This window comes from Callospermophilus lateralis, chromosome 13, assembly GCF_048772815.1.
Source record: "Callospermophilus lateralis isolate mCalLat2 chromosome 13, mCalLat2.hap1, whole genome shotgun sequence".
NCBI lineage: Eukaryota > Metazoa > Chordata > Mammalia > Rodentia > Sciuridae > Callospermophilus > Callospermophilus lateralis.
Window position 1 is genome coordinate 92,320,805 of NC_135317.1, and position 15,601 is coordinate 92,336,405.

General features: G+C 40.6%; 1 pseudogene; it reads left to right on the forward strand.

Annotated features, from left to right (window-relative positions):
• Positions 1–2,434: 2,434 nt before the first annotated feature.
• The window catches only part of LOC143412134 (complement factor H-like), a 35,441-nt pseudogene continuing 22,274 nt past the window's right edge, over positions 2,435–15,601 (forward strand).

The following is a 15,601-nucleotide window of genomic DNA, read 5'->3' on the forward strand; positions in this document are numbered from 1 at the left end:
TAGGGGACAGGGCATTGTGTGAGGGTGCGCTGATGTGAGTGAAGGGCCACCACATTAGGACACCAACCTCCCTGAGGCGGCAGACAAAGGAGGGTGGAGGTGCTATGGGCCGAAGGCCAAAGGAGCTGTGGGTGTTGGGACCAGACACGCCAGGGCCTTGGAGCCCACTACAGGTTTTGGTAGGTGCGCAAGACACTGTGGGTGGGCAGGACGCACCTATCTGTGAGCTTGTGGACTTTGATCTTCACATCATGACCAGTGCCAAGGTCCTGGGGGCCAGAACCCCCAGGGAGAGGAGCACCATGGGCCAGGCAGGGCGCACAGGGCCATTTGTGGCCGTGACCTCACAAGGGGCGATTGTCAGGGCATTCCACGGGGCTCTATAAAAGGCAGCGGCGACAGCTGGGCTTCGTCCATTGTGCAGGAAGCTCTTGGTGGTGACCTGTCGGACTCCCAGCTAGTTAGTGCGTTTGGTGGTTGGTGGTTGGCGGTTCTGGTCTGTGTCTTGGTTCTTTGGTTTGGGGTGTTGTTGTGTTGTTTTGTTGTTTTAGTCTTGCTTTGTTTGTTGGTTTTGTTTGTTGTGTTGTTTTAAGGTAGCGTCCTCGGGTGGCGTGGCCGCTCCTGATGCCTAGAGAGAGTAGAGAGAGTCAGAGTAGGGCGCCCAGGAGCCCCCAGCGGGGCCTGGAGGCCAGCTCGTCCTCGGAGGATGCCCTGACGGGCCAGTATGAGGTGCTGAGGTGCATCGGGCAGGGCAACTTTGGCACCGTGAGGCTGGCCCGCCACATCCTGACGGGGGCGGAGGTGGCCGTGAAAACCGTGAGCAAGGGCAGGCTGGACCCGGCCTTCCTTCAGGCCGAGGTGGCCATCATGAAGGCCCTGGAGCACCCCAGCGTGGTGCAGCTGTTCCAGGTGATGGAGACGGCTGACCGCGTGTACCTGGTGATGGAGTACGCTGGTTGGGGCCAGCTGCTGCAGTACATCCCAGAGGGGGTGGGCCTGCCGGAGCAGGAGGCGCAGCGACTGTTCGAGCAGATGGCCAGCGCCCTGCGCATGTGCCACGACAAGGGCATCGTGCACAGGGACGTGAAGGCGGAGAACATCCTGCTGGACGCGCGAGGCCACATCAAGCTGTGCGACTTCGGCCTGAGCGGCCAGTTCAGGCGGGGAGAGCTGCTGGACACGGTGTGCGGCACCATCACCTACTGGGCCCCGGAGATGTTCCTCGGGAAGGCGTACAGCGGGCCCCCGGTGGACGTGTGGAGCCTGGGTGTCGTCCTCTACTTGATGCTGACGGGGCACCTGCCCTTTGAAGGGGGCACCTTCAGGGAGCTGAGGCACCAGGTGCTGCACCGCTCCTGGGTCTTACCGGCCCACCTGTCCTTCAACGCTCAGGACCTGGTGGCGGACATGCTGACCGTGGACACCATGGACAGGCCCAGCATGGACCAAGTCGCGACGCACCAATGGCTGAAATGGGGTCAGTGGCCTTTTGAGGTTGCTGCCTGGAAGTCCCGCCGCCGCGTCTGCCCAGATCCCTCCACAGTGAAGGCCATGCTTGACCTGGGTTTCGACCTCACTGACACCTGGACGTCCCTGAAGGGCCGAAAGTTTGACGAAGCCACGGCTACCTATCTCCTGCTCAGGCACCAGCACACGCAGGGGGTGGGCTTCACGGTCCAGAGGAGGTCTGTGCGCTCGGGGCTCCAGCCCAGGTCCTCTGCGGGTTCTCTCCCAGCCACCCTGCCCCGCCAGAGGAGCGCCAGCAAGCCCACCTCTCACTCCAGGCGGGTCGTGCCAGCTGTACAGCAGCCGCGTGGGGAGCACCTGCGGCCCGGGCAGAGGGGCAGCAAGGGAGGCAGCCTGCCTGCCCTGGCCCTCCCCAGCCTGCAGGCCCAGAGCCCAGCTGCCCCCGGCAGGGCCCCGCAGCAGGACCTTGCCGCCCTGCCTCCTGGCCCTGGGTCTGGAGGCCACAGGTCACAGGTGGAGGGCAGCAGGAGCCCCCAGGGAGTGTCAAGAGGAGAGCAAGCCCTCCCCAGGCAGCAAGCCCAAGGAGGGACAGCGGGCTCCTCTCAGGAAGGCACCAAGGCCTGGCGGAGGGTGGCCAGGAGGATCCTCGCCTGCCTCACACGAATGTGCTGTTGCTGCGTGGCGGCCCCCAGGACAGGGCCCAGGCAGGAAAACGGGGTGGCTGGGACCCCAGAAGGGCAGGCACGCAGATTGCAAAACAAAGTGGTTCCTGAGATGGTGGCCAGTTGAGATGGAGGCGCAGCCAAGCAGGTGGGTGGGTGCAGCCTGATGCGGCCCTTGCGCCATCCCTGATGGCCTTCCCCAGGACATAACCCAATGTCCCTGGGTGGGTACCGAGAAGGGGGCGTGACGCGCTCAGGCCAGTCCGTGTCTTTCCCCTCAGCCAGTTGGCAAGGATCTGATCAGCATGGCGCCGGTGCTCCATAGAGGCGTGCCACCTGCAGGCACCTCCTTCCTATGAGTTCCAGTCCAGAGGGCCTGCTGGGGACAGGATGCCTGGAGACAAGTGCTCTACCACCAACCCCCCTCCCTGGTCTGCAAGAAAGACTTGGGCATCCTTTTCCTGGGATGCCCCTCCCCCCGCTTGCTCTCCTCTGTCCCGTTTCTGCCATGGCAGACAAGGCTGGTTCTTAATAAATTTCTCTTCCTCACAGATCTCCTTGCTTGGATGCTTTCAGGGGGACCAGGGAGATTTGTCTGGATTGCATCCTGCTCTGAGTTGGGGCTGGGCCACCATCCATTAGAGCGAAGGGGTGGTTCTGTAGTATTGGGAATAGAGCAAGGCAAGAGGGACTCCTGGGTCCTCTGGAGGTCCCCTGGGCAAACAAGGACTCTCAAGTGCTTGGGAAGGTGGGAGGCTCTTGAGCTGCCTGGGGGCCAGCAGTGCAGACCCTGTGGGGCACCTTCTGACCCTGCTGGTCCCTGATGAGAGTGGAGAAGGGGAGGTGCCCTGGACAAAACATGCGCCCAGAGATCATGTCCTCGGTGACCTATCTCCTCCTGCTGGGCCCACGTCCTCATATCTCTACCATTTACCCCTAGCCCACCAAGAGACACAATCACCAATGTCTCCATCCATTCGTGAACTCAAAGTGCCTTTTACAGCGCCTTTGATCATTCACCTACCCCAGGACCCCAACAGAGTACTGCTCCCCTGAGGTGCAAGCCTTCAAGTTAGGAGCTCTCTGGGGACTGGGAAGATTCAGAGCAGAACAAGAGGGGTGTAGACTGTGCTTTGAATGTGAATTCGGGGCTGACTGTGGGGTCGGAAGACTCAATTCAGATCCATTCTCTTCCACTGTCCCTTTGAGTTACTATGGACATGTCACAGAACTCTGCAAGTCTTAGAGTTCTTGTTTATTCCAGAGGCCTTATTGAGTGCCTACTGTGTGTGTGTGTGTGTGTGTGTGTGTGTGTGTGTGTTTACACATGCTTGTCTTTGGGATTCGCCCCAGGATCCCACCACTCATGGAAGCATATTTGTGCCCTGTGACAAAACAGGACCCACACTTTAGCCTCATGAACAGTGAAGCACACACACGAGGCGGATCATAGGAGAGAGCGTGACACTTCCAAGGGTCTATGTACATCTCCTCCTGCTTTCCTTCTCCCTGGAAGGAGTCTCCAGAAACAGGGTCTGAGGTCCAAGGCCGAGTCTTGAATAGGATCCACTAGTCCTGGTATGTGGAGGGAGCCTAGTTGGTGCCGGAATCTCTAGATTTTGTCAAGCTGTGTTTTGAAATGCCTTTATGTGAGACAGAACTTCTAATATTAAGCAACTGAACTGATTGATTTTTTTTTATCTTCTGTAAAGCAACTAAGTGTTTTACAGTGTACACAGGCCAAAAGCTAGGAGTTCATAGGGTTGGGGAAGGTCACTTGGCCTTTAGTCTTCTATTCATTCTGTATCCTCTGAGATTCCTTTGTTCTAAATGTCTTATTGCTCATTTAAGTTGTTTTGTTGTTTTGCATTGTGTGGTGTTTTATTTTGTTTCAGTCTCAGAACATAGTTCCAATTCAGAATCTCTACAGCTGACATATTCACCCAAAGACTTCTTGGGAATCAAACCCATAAGTCATCTTTCTTGCTGGCTTATTGTGAAGTAAGAAGAACATGAATTCTTTGATACTCATCACATCAAGAAGTGGTTTTGAGAAAGTAACTCTTTATCTGGACAGTCTCTGTTTTGACCCATAGCATATGGTAGAAGCTGTATCAGGTAGATTTCTGGGCCCGGGTATTAAGTTTGTAGCTACCTCCACTTGCTGTCTCTTGGAATACTTACTATGTAAGAAAGTCCAAACATTTCTGTTTAAAAGCCCTCCTGGAGTAGAACTAAAATCCCAGCTGTATCAGGTAGATTTCTGGGCCCTGGTATTAAGTTTTTAGCTACCTCCACTTGCTGTCTCTTGGAATACTTACTATGTAAGAAAGTCCAAACATTTCTGTTTAAAAGCCCTCCTGGAGTAGAACTAAAATCCCAGGTCTACCGTCTCAGTCTCCCAGTAACAGGCAGCACCAATGTGCTAACCATCATGTGCTACCCATGAGTCAGCCCTCTTGGAAGCAGATATTCCATTTCTAGTCAAGTCCTCTCTAATGAAATTCAGGTGACTAGAGAAGCACCATCCTGTCAATTCCTGACTAGACTGCAATTTTGTCAGCACAATTTTTTTAAGCCAAAAACTTTGCTCCGATTTCTTATATAGAGATTGCATACCGTGAAATATTTTATTAAAAATGTGTATTGAATACTGCCCTGTAATATTATGCTTATTTGGCAAAAAAAAGCATCTGTAGCTATTATCTTATTAAGCCATGTTTACCCTTAGGACTATGAAATTCATGCCAATTACCACCTAATAAAATTACCAACTCTATTATTATTATTTTTTTAATACTGAGGATTTTGGTGCTCAGAGGTGCTCTATCATTGAGTTACATCGCCCACCTTTTTAATACTTTTTGAGAAAGGTTCTCACTAAATTGCTGAGGCTGGCCTCAAACTGTGACCCCTCCTGCCTCAGCACTCTGTGTGAGTCTCTGTGATTACAGGTAAGCACCATCACACTGGATTTAGTAGGCTCATGTGGAAGCTCAACATTCCTGCAATTCCAGCCCACCTCTCTAAAGTTAAGCCCCAGGGACTGGAAAGGCTGAGGCAGGAAGATCCCAGGTTTCAGGCCAGCCTGGGAAATTTAGAATTCTAACAACCCTGTAAGACACTGTTTAAAAATAAAAGCTGAGCGAGGTGACCCACTCCTGTAATTCCAGCATCTCAGGAGGTTGAGGCAGGAGGATCAAGAGTTCCAAGCCATCCTCAGCAAAAGCCAGGCACTAAGCAACTCTGTCAGACCCTTTCCACAGATACAAAATAGGGCTGGGATGTGGCTCAGTGGCTGAGTGCCCCTGAGTTCAATCCCTAGTAACAAATAAAAGAAAAAATGCTGAGGATTTAGCTTAGTGTAAAACACCCATGGGTTCAATCCCCATTACTAAACAAAGAAACAAAAACAAAGCAAAAATAAAAAATCTAAAAACCAGCTGATGGGCTTCAAAGGAAAGCTTAAAGGCAGGAAATCAAAAATAGCCTGGAGTCATGCTCATAATTAAGGCTGGAAGGAGAAGAGACTCAAATGGTGGCACTGTCCAATATCATAGCCATTGTCCAAATGTAGCCATTTATACTTATGTTTTTTCCATTTCTTAGCTTTTTTTCAAATTTTATTTTTTTATTCTAATTTGTTTTGGATGACAACAGAATGCATTATAAGTCATATTACATATATAGAGACCAACTTTTCATATCTCTGGTTGGAAACAAAGTATATACACACCATTCCTGTCTTTATACATGTGGCCTCTCTTAGGTTACCTGAATGACAGCTAACTTTCTCCAGAGCTACTGATCTGAGTGAGTGGAGTCCTGAATACCACTTAGGATCTACTCACACACTCTTTCTGCCACCACATCTATTCTTCAGAAATGAGACACTAAGTCCAACATGCCCCCAAAAAGAGAAAAATAAAGCTCCCCTATTGTGAGAGAGGAGTGCTGAAGGACTTATGTAGTTTCCTACAAATTTTACATGTGGCAAAATTCCACTAAAGGTCAAGACTATTTTATTTATGGAATGCTTTCTTGGCCCTCTTCAAGTTTTAGTTTGTCTCCACAGTCATATTCCTTTTCTTTCTATCTAACAGTACATTTTAAAGGTGTATCACACTTAAACAAAAATGTGATGATACGAATGATTGGTCAATGAGTTCAATGTTGGTTCTAGGCAAAATTCCAATCACTAACAGAGAAAGCTTTTATAACTGTGAAACAAATTTCAAAGTGCATAAGAACTATAATGTCAAGAAAGATATAGACCATACTTTCCAGTACCTATAGGACAATGATATACCTATGAATGTGATAACAATTTTGTGTCTCCTTCAAAATCATACTGGGGTTACATTTATTGCACAAAAGAAGGGTGGCTGCCAGAAGTACCATGCATTAGTAAGTAAATGTCTTTACAATGATACATGTATCTTTCAATGAGGGAAGAAAGAAGCACATAAGTATTTACAGTTAAGTCTTGCATGACAAATTAGGGCCAAGGGAAGAATTGTGTGTGCAAAAAGACCCAATTAGTTTTTGTCTTTTATAAGAAGCTCTTCATAAAAATCACATGAAAACCAAAGTTACAAGAAAACCTGTATCATTTACACATGTTTTAGCTACAAAATTAAAGATGAATTCAATGTTATTGATTTTTATTTTTTAACAAACATTTGGTATAGTAGTTTTGGGGTTTTTTTAATTGCACATTTTTTGGATGCTACACATTTTCTAAATATTATAAAGGTAATTTTTAATCCAATATTTTGTTCAAATTAATGTTTTCACTTTTTATCACTTTATGCTCCTTAGGACAATGCATTTTCAATTATGTGGAATATGGATATTACTCAAGTGAAACAAGACATTCACTGCATGAGTCTGTTAAAGTTGACTGTTATCCTGGCTATAGTCTTTCAAATGGTCAAAACACAGTTACATGTACAGAGAATGGCTGGTCCCCTCCTCTCAAATGCATTCGGATTAGTAAGTAAAATGCTCTGATATCTATACTCGTGATTTTTTAAAGGCCCATCTACATTAAACTGGGGCAAAATATTTATAAAAATTTGTTTCCATGTTTCATATAAAAGTGGAAATCAAAATTTATTGATAAGTATGTGGCAAAATAAGTGCACCTTAGTAAACAGTATTCAAGAATATAGTAAAGAATTTGAATACAGGAGCTGGGGCTGTAGCTCAGTAGTGGAGCACCTGCCTTGCATGTGTGAAGCGCTGGGTTTGATCCTAAGCACCTTATAAAGATAAATAAATAAAGGTATTGTGTCCATATACAACTAGAAAATATATTTTAAAAAGAATTTGAATACAATATTTTTGGTTAAATTAAGTCATATGCATATACGTTGAAATTAATCATTTGACTCAAAATTATTATAAAATTGTTATAAATAAAAAATGAATACAATGAGAGTAAAAGATGTCAGTCAAGAAGTGATGGGGTATTTTTGCAGTATTGCCCTTTGTCTCTGAGTATTTCTGGTACATGTTACAGAAATGGGTCTTCTGGGAAATTGTACATATTTTGTTTGGATTTTCTATAGAGCTTGTGCTAATATACATTCTGGTCAATGCTGAATTCTTGCTCTACGTTCTTGATAATGATTAAGTGATGTTGTATTTTAATATTTACTAGATAAATGGCAATAAAGTGGTAAAACACTGAAGTGTTGATATGTGCTTCTTTTATTAATAATTTAGCATACATTGTTATGGGCTAATGGGTAGTTCATTTTTTAATCTGTAAAATGCAGATTGATGGGGTTTTTTTAGATTATCTTTTTGGAAGCTTTGATGTTGGATTCTTAGTAATTCTAAATATCTTTTTTTTCAATTATATGTATTACATATGTGTTCTTAATTTATGTGGCTTTTATTTTTTCTTTTATGTTTACTATGAATAATATTGTTCCTTTCACTATAAAATTAACTGTATTTTATTGCTTATGTTTTTGATAGTAATACTTCAGAATGTAGACATACTTTTTATTCTAAAAGTTATATCTTGTCTTCATATTATTAATTCATTTGCAGGTTATTTTTATGCATGATAATGACATTATTTCCTTTTAAAAACAATATGGGAAAATTCAACATTTCCCCAGTAATCCAATATTGTACCTTTTCATATATCATAAAATGGATACTGACTATTTATACTGTGTATTTTATTTTGCAACATTAGCAAATAATGTTTTAGTAATCTTCTACCTTAATCACTATAGATTCATAATAAGTATCGCTATCTAATCATGACTTTTCACCCCAGTCTTCTTTGTATCAGTTTCTTTGGGAGGTGACACTTTGATCTTCTGTAAACTTTTAAATTTAGCTTACCACATACTTTTAATTACCCTGTTTAGATTTTGTTTGCAGTTCTCTTGGGTCTTTTTTTTTGTCTGGAAAATAAAAAAATAACAGAGCCTAATTGCTAGAGGTGGTGAAGTTTTCTTTTCTTATGTTTATTGACCAATTGTATTTCTTTCTTTTTTGTGTATGTGAAGTGTCTATTTAGTTCTTTTGGCCATTTGTTGCTCTCTCTCGCTCTCTCTCTCTCTCTCTCTCTCTCTCTCTCTCTCTCTCTCTCTTTGGTGTTAAGTTGTTTTTTTTTTTAATTCTTTGTATGTTCTGGATATTAATGCCCATCTGAAGAGCAGGTGGCAAAGACCCCCCATTCTGTAGAATCTCTCTTCACACTCTTTGTTTCCATTGCTGTGCAGAAGCTTTTTAATTTGATGTCATCTGACTTATTTTTTTATTTTACTTTTTATAGTTTAAGAGTCTTTTTAAGGAAGTTGGTTGCTGTACTGACATGTTGGACTGTTGAGCCTACATTTCCTTTTATTAGCTGCAGGATTTCTGGTCTAATTCCTAGGCTTTCAGTCCACTTTAAGTTGACTTTTGTGCAGCGTGAGAGATAGAGGTTAAATTTCACTCTTCTACATATGGATTTTGAGTTTTCCTGGAACCTTTGGTAAAAAGGTTATCTTGCTTTTTTATAACATATGTTTTTGCCATATTTGTCTATTGTCAGATAACTGTATTTATGTGAATTTGTCTCTGTGTCTTCTATTTGGTTCCACTGGTCTTCATGACTGTTTTGGTGCCAGTACCAAAACATGTGCCTTTGTTACTGTAGCTTTGCAGTGTAGTTTGAGTGATGTAATTTTGTTGCCTCCAGCTTCACTCTTCTGGGTCTCCTATATTTACAAATTAATTTCAGACCTTATTTTTCTCCTTCCATAAAAAATATCATTAGAATTTTGATGGGGAGGGTTAGGGTTGTGGCTTGGAGGTAGAGCGCTTGCCTAGCATGTGTGAAGCACTGGGTTCAATCCTCAGCACCACATGAAATAATAAATAAAGATATGTGGCCACCTGTATCTAAAAAATAAATATTAAAAAAAAGAATTTTGACGGAGATCTTATTGAATCTGAATAGAACCTTTGATAGTAGAGTTACTTTGACATCTATCTAAGAACATGGGATGTCTTTCCATCTCCAAAGTTTTCCTTCAATTTTTTTCTTTAGTATTCTATAGTTTTCATTGTAGAGTTCCTTCACCTCTTTTAGATTGATTCTTAAGTGTTTTTTGTTTGTTTATTTGTTTGTTTGTTTGTTGAGGCTGTTGGAATGGGATAGTTTTCCTAATTTCTTTTTCAGCAGATTAATTATTGGAGTATAGGAACTTAATTGATTTCTGAGTGTTGATTTTATATCCTGCTACTTTGCTGAATTGATTCATGAGCTATAGAAGTCTTGTGGTAGTTTTTGTGGGGAGGGGTCCCTTAAATATAGGATCATCAGCAACAGAGATAATTTGAGCTCTTCTTTTCCTAGAGTTTCAAGTACTGTGATGTACAGGAGAGGTAAAAGTGCCTTGTTCCCCTTTTTAGAAGAAATGCTTTTAGTTTTTCTCTATTCAGTATATTGTTGGCCTTGGGTTTATCATATGTAAGTTTCTTCTTACATTAGTTTTACAAACACATTAGTTTTTCTAATGTTTTCATCCTAAATAGGTGCCACACTTTATCAAATGCTTTTTCTTCGTTTATTGAGATAATTTCGCAATTCTTAACCTTGACACTTTTTTTGTGGTAAGTCACAGTTATTGATTTTCATCTGTTGAACCAACCTTGTGTCCCTGGGATGAAGCCCATTTTATCACAGTGCACTATCTTTTTAATGTGTATTTGTTTGCAGTTTGTCAACATTTTATTAAGAAATTTTTCATCTATGTTGTTCAAGGACATTAGCATGAAGTTTTCTTTCCTTAATATGTCTTTGTCTGGTTATGATATCAGGGTGATTCTGGCTTCATAGAATGAGTTTGGCAGCATTCTCTTCATTTCTATTTCATGGAAATGATTTCAGGAGGACTGGTATAAATTCTTTTTTCAAGGTCTAGTAGAACTCAGCTGAGAATCTCTCTGGTCCTGGGCTTTCATTGTTGTTGTTGTTATTGGAAGGCTTTTGATGGCAGCTTTAATTTCTTCACTTGACACTGAAATGTTTAAGTTTTCTATATCCTCATGGTTTAATTTGGGTAGGTCCTGTGTCTCAAGGTTTTCTAACTTGTTGGATGATAAATTTTCAAAATAGTTTCTGGTGATTCTTTGAATTTCAATAGTGATATTTTCTTTTTCATTTCAAATTTTGTTAATTTGATTGTTTCCTCTCTTTAGTTTGGCTAAGGGTTTATCAATCTTTTTTATCCATTCAAAAGACCAACTCTGTGTTTCATTGATCTTTTTTTATTTCCTAATTCTCAATTTCACTGAGTCCTGGTATGATTTTAATTATTTTCTGATTTCTACTCATTTTGGGTGATGGTTTGTTTTTTTTCTTATAGGACCTTGAGATGTAATGCTAGATTTTTATTTGGTATCTTTCTATTTTAAACTGCCATAAACTTTCCTCTTAGAGCTGCCTTTATACTATTCCAGAGATTTTGATATGTTGTATGACTATTCTGATTTCTTCTAAAATCATTTTTTTATTTCTTCATTGATTTCTTCTTTTTCCAATTCATCATCCAAAAATGTATTATTTAATCTCCAGGTGTTATACTGGTTTCTGTTTTTTTATCTTATCATTGATTTCTAATTTTATTCCATAATAATCTGATAGAATGCAAACAATTATCTTTATTATTTTTGCATTTGCTAAGATTTGCTTTCTGATCTAAGTTATGATCTATTTAAGAAAATTTTCCATGTACTGCTGAGAATAAAGTGAATTCATCTATTGATGGATGAAATATTCTGTACATACCTGTTAGGCCTATATTATTAATAATATTTTAGTTCTATAAAATGTTTACTTAGTTTATATCTGGATGGTAATATAGTCATAAAAGAGGTGTGTTAAAGGTAGCCAGTAGTATTGTATTGTAGTCTATTTGACTTAATGTTGAGAAAGGTTTGCTTCATATATATATATATATATATATATATATATATATATATATATATATATATATACAAACACACACACACACACCATTTTAGAGGGCATAAATATTTGTAATTGTTATATCTTGTTGTCTGAGTTCCTTAAGCAGTATGAAGCGAACTTTTCTAATACTGAACTTTTCCATTTCTTCTGATTAATTTTGGTTGAAGTTCGCATTTCTGATACAAGAATTGCTTTCTCTGCTTGTTTTCCAGTACCATTTGCATAGTATGTCTTTTCCCATCATTTCACCTTCAGTCTGTAGATGTCTTTCACTATGAGATAAAGATAGAATATTGTTGGGTCTTGTTTTTTTATTAAAATCTGCCAATCTATGTCTTTGATTAAAGATTTTAGAGCATTTATATTCATGTTATTTTAGAGAGATGATTTTTATATTCTGAATTTTTTATTTATTTCTAATATTTAAATCAGATTTGATTCTCTGTTAATTATCTATTCTTCTAGTGTAATTCCTCCTTATGCTGGTTTTCATTTCTTCTTCATGAAATATTTCATCAAATAAGTTTTATAGCAGGATTTCTGGATATGGATTCTTTTAGCTTCTGTTTATTGCAGAAGATTTTTATTCATCTTCAATTTTGAAGCTCAATATTGCTGGATATAATATTCTTGGCTGGCCTCCATTTTCCTTCAGAGCTTGGTATATATTTTTCTAAACCCTCCTGGTTTTTAGGGTTTGGGTTGAGAAATCAGTTGAAATCTAGACTGGTTTACCTCTAACTGTGACGAGCTACTTTTCTCTTGCAGCTTTTAAAAATTCTATCCTTCTTTTATATGTTAGACATTTTCATTATAATGTGTCTTGGAGTAGATAGGTTGTGATTTTGTGTATTTATAGTCCTATATAACTCTTGTATTTGAATTTGCATCTCATTCTTAAAGTTTGGAAAATTTTCTGATATTATTTCATTGAAAATATTTTATGTCTCTTTAGCTTGAACTTCAGAGCCATTATCCTCCCTGGTGCTTCTTAAATTTTGCTTCTTGATGTTATCCAAGATTTTTTAATATGCTGCTTATATTCTTTTAGCATCTTTTATTTTTGGCCAACTTTATTTCAAGTTTATGTATTTTGTCTTCAAGGCCTGAAAATCTATATTCAAAGTGGTTTATTCTATTGGTAATGTTTTTCATTGGATTTTTAATTTGGTTTATTGAGTCTTTCATTTCAACGTCAGATTTTTTCAGAACGTATATCTCTTTTATTAAGTGATCTTTGACTTCCTGTATTTTCTTCTTTAATTTTATTTCTTACATCTTCTTTTAGCTCATGGAACATTTAGCTATGAATTTCCTAAATTCTTTCTCTGACAATTTCCCCACTGTAGCATTAATGCAGTCAGTTGTTTAAGCATTATGGGTTGTTTGGGATGAATCATTCCCCTTCTTTTTCACATTGTTTTTATGTCTACCCATCTATTGGGATAGTTTTCATTTCTTTTTTAAGCAAGGGACTACTTTATGAGCTCTTTTTCTCTTCAGAGACCTGTGTTGCTTGAATATCCAGATATTGATACTTTAAGTCAGTTTGTGACATATGCTGATCCCAATATCATACCACTTTGAGAGATGTCACTGGATACTTATTATTATTATTTACTATAATTACTTCATAGTCAAGCTATGTATTATTTAACCTTATGAGAAATGAAAACTTGTTGATATTGTTCTTCACAGTCCCTCAAATCCAGGATTAAAACTTGTAGTAAAGTTTTGGAATAGGTCAAAAGTAGTTATTATGTTTAGTAAAGTTGCTATAATTTAAAATGAAGGCTAAAAGAAAGAAATAAAAAAAGATTGGTCAACAAAGAAAGGAAAAAAGGAAAGCAAGAAAGAAAGAGAACATGAGAAAACAACAACAACAACAAAAAACCATGGGGTAGATATCCATTATTTTGGGGGTATGGATTGCTTCAGAGTTATTGAGGCACAGGAGCCAACCCCCTACTTGCTATGGAATGTCCACAAATGTCCAATGTTGTGGTTTGTCAGGTCAGGGACCTGTAGCTTACTGCTTGGAGAGTACAGTCTTGTGGCTTGGTTGTTTTTATTGTGTGTAGGAGTTCAAGATGCAGGCTCTATTGTGTCCATGTAGCTGCTCCCCTTGGCAGGGTCCTTTTCATGGTTGTGAATTTTCTGTGGGTGTTCTGTGGTGCAGAAGCATTGCCCTTGCCCATGCTGCTCTCTAGGTTCTGTAGTAACCTGACTCAGGTGGTTCACCTAGGTTCTAGTTTCCACCCCCCACTGCTTTTAACAGCAGGCATCGATTCCTTCAGTTGACTATGACTGATGGCAAGGCCAGCCAGTCCTTTTTCTCATCATTTGTGCTGTAGGTCAGGCTGGGAGCAGTCAATTCCTGCTGTTTTGGATCAGGAAATTTTCTGCCTTTGCGTGACCTCCCTCTGGCTATATTTTTAGGTGCCTTCCAATTAAGTTTACTTAGGTATTCAGTGAACTTCTTTTAGCAGCTTCTTCCAGTGGCTGCCACTATCCAGAAACTGGATTTCTATGTCACTGGATATTCCAGCAGCTTTCCTCCAGCCCCATGATTAAAGGTATAGTCCCTAGGCTTCCTATGGTGCCTCCTCTCAATGTTAGTGGTCAGGGCTGATGCAGTCTTATGGCTCTGCTTTCCTCTACTCAGGGCCAAAGCTGCTTTGCTGATCTGTCACTGTCTGGATCCCATGGAAGCTGCACAGAGCATTTCCCCTGTGCCTAGATGACAGGGAGGCTGAGCAGAGCACTGAGTTAGGGGCACTTCCCCACACAGATCTGTACCTGAACATCCTTGTTCATAGTGAGAAAGAGTGGAAAGGGTTTTAGCAATTTGGGGCTAGTAGCGGTTCCTCTAGAACTTCTTTCTAGATGGATTTTTTAAGAGGTCTCGATGCAGAGGACTTTTCTCTGATTGATTTGCAGCTATCTGGGCATAGGAAGATGCTGTGTTGACTTAGGGGAGTGATTGGTCAGCTGAGGGCTCCATGAGATAGCTACAGACTCCCTGGGTCAGCTTTCCTTTCACAGTTTGGTTTTATACTGTTTGATCTGCTTTAAGAACATTGCTATTTTCCTCATCCTTCAAATTTTATCTGCCTTTCCAAATATTTTTAAATGGGTGAGCTTAAGAGCTTTCCCATTCATTCTCTTTCTTTCTGTGTTGCCCACACCCTACCCCCACTCCCACAGCCTCTTACCCCACTCTGGTTCAGGTTGGAGGTTAGGCAACTCTGTACTTATTTTCTGCTCTGGCAACCGATCTGATCTTCAAGTCTCTCCAGGTTTTAGACTTTATACAGTATTTAGTCTTAGTGCCTTTATTTTTTCACCCACCCACCATTCTAGTGTTCATTCACCGCCTCCTTTCCGTGCTGTGAAGAGACTAGGAATTTGTGCCTAGATCCCACCCACCAGCTTTTGACGTGAAATTTTGTCTAATATTAAAAAATTCAAATTTTTTGTCTCTTGCTTTTGTTTTAGAGCTAGCATTCAATAAATTTCCTTTCTTCTATACTTTACCTCTCTCTACCTTACATTTCTTTCTTTCTTTCTCTCTCTTTCTTTTTTTCTTTCTTTCTTTCTTTTACTTTTATATCCCTGGTTTATCTGGCTCAAATTATTGATAAGAATTTCTTTGTAAATTCCAGGATCCTGTGCTTTGCTCTGGTTTTTTAGTGACTCAATGGTGGTCATGTAATTGACCAATCTCACGTTGATATTCATATTGAGATGTCACTATTGCCAATATATATTTAGTCATCATTGAATCACAGTCATTTTTATTTGAATTAAATCTAAACCTCACATAATCACATTGTGACAATAAGCAGATTAATTAAAATAGTGCAGCAGACAAATTAGTATGTTCTACATAAGTATTATTTGTCCATAGTTTCCTTTAAAATCATCACTGAATATAATAAAAATTAGCCAAATGGATCACAGAATACCATTTTTTGATGACTTG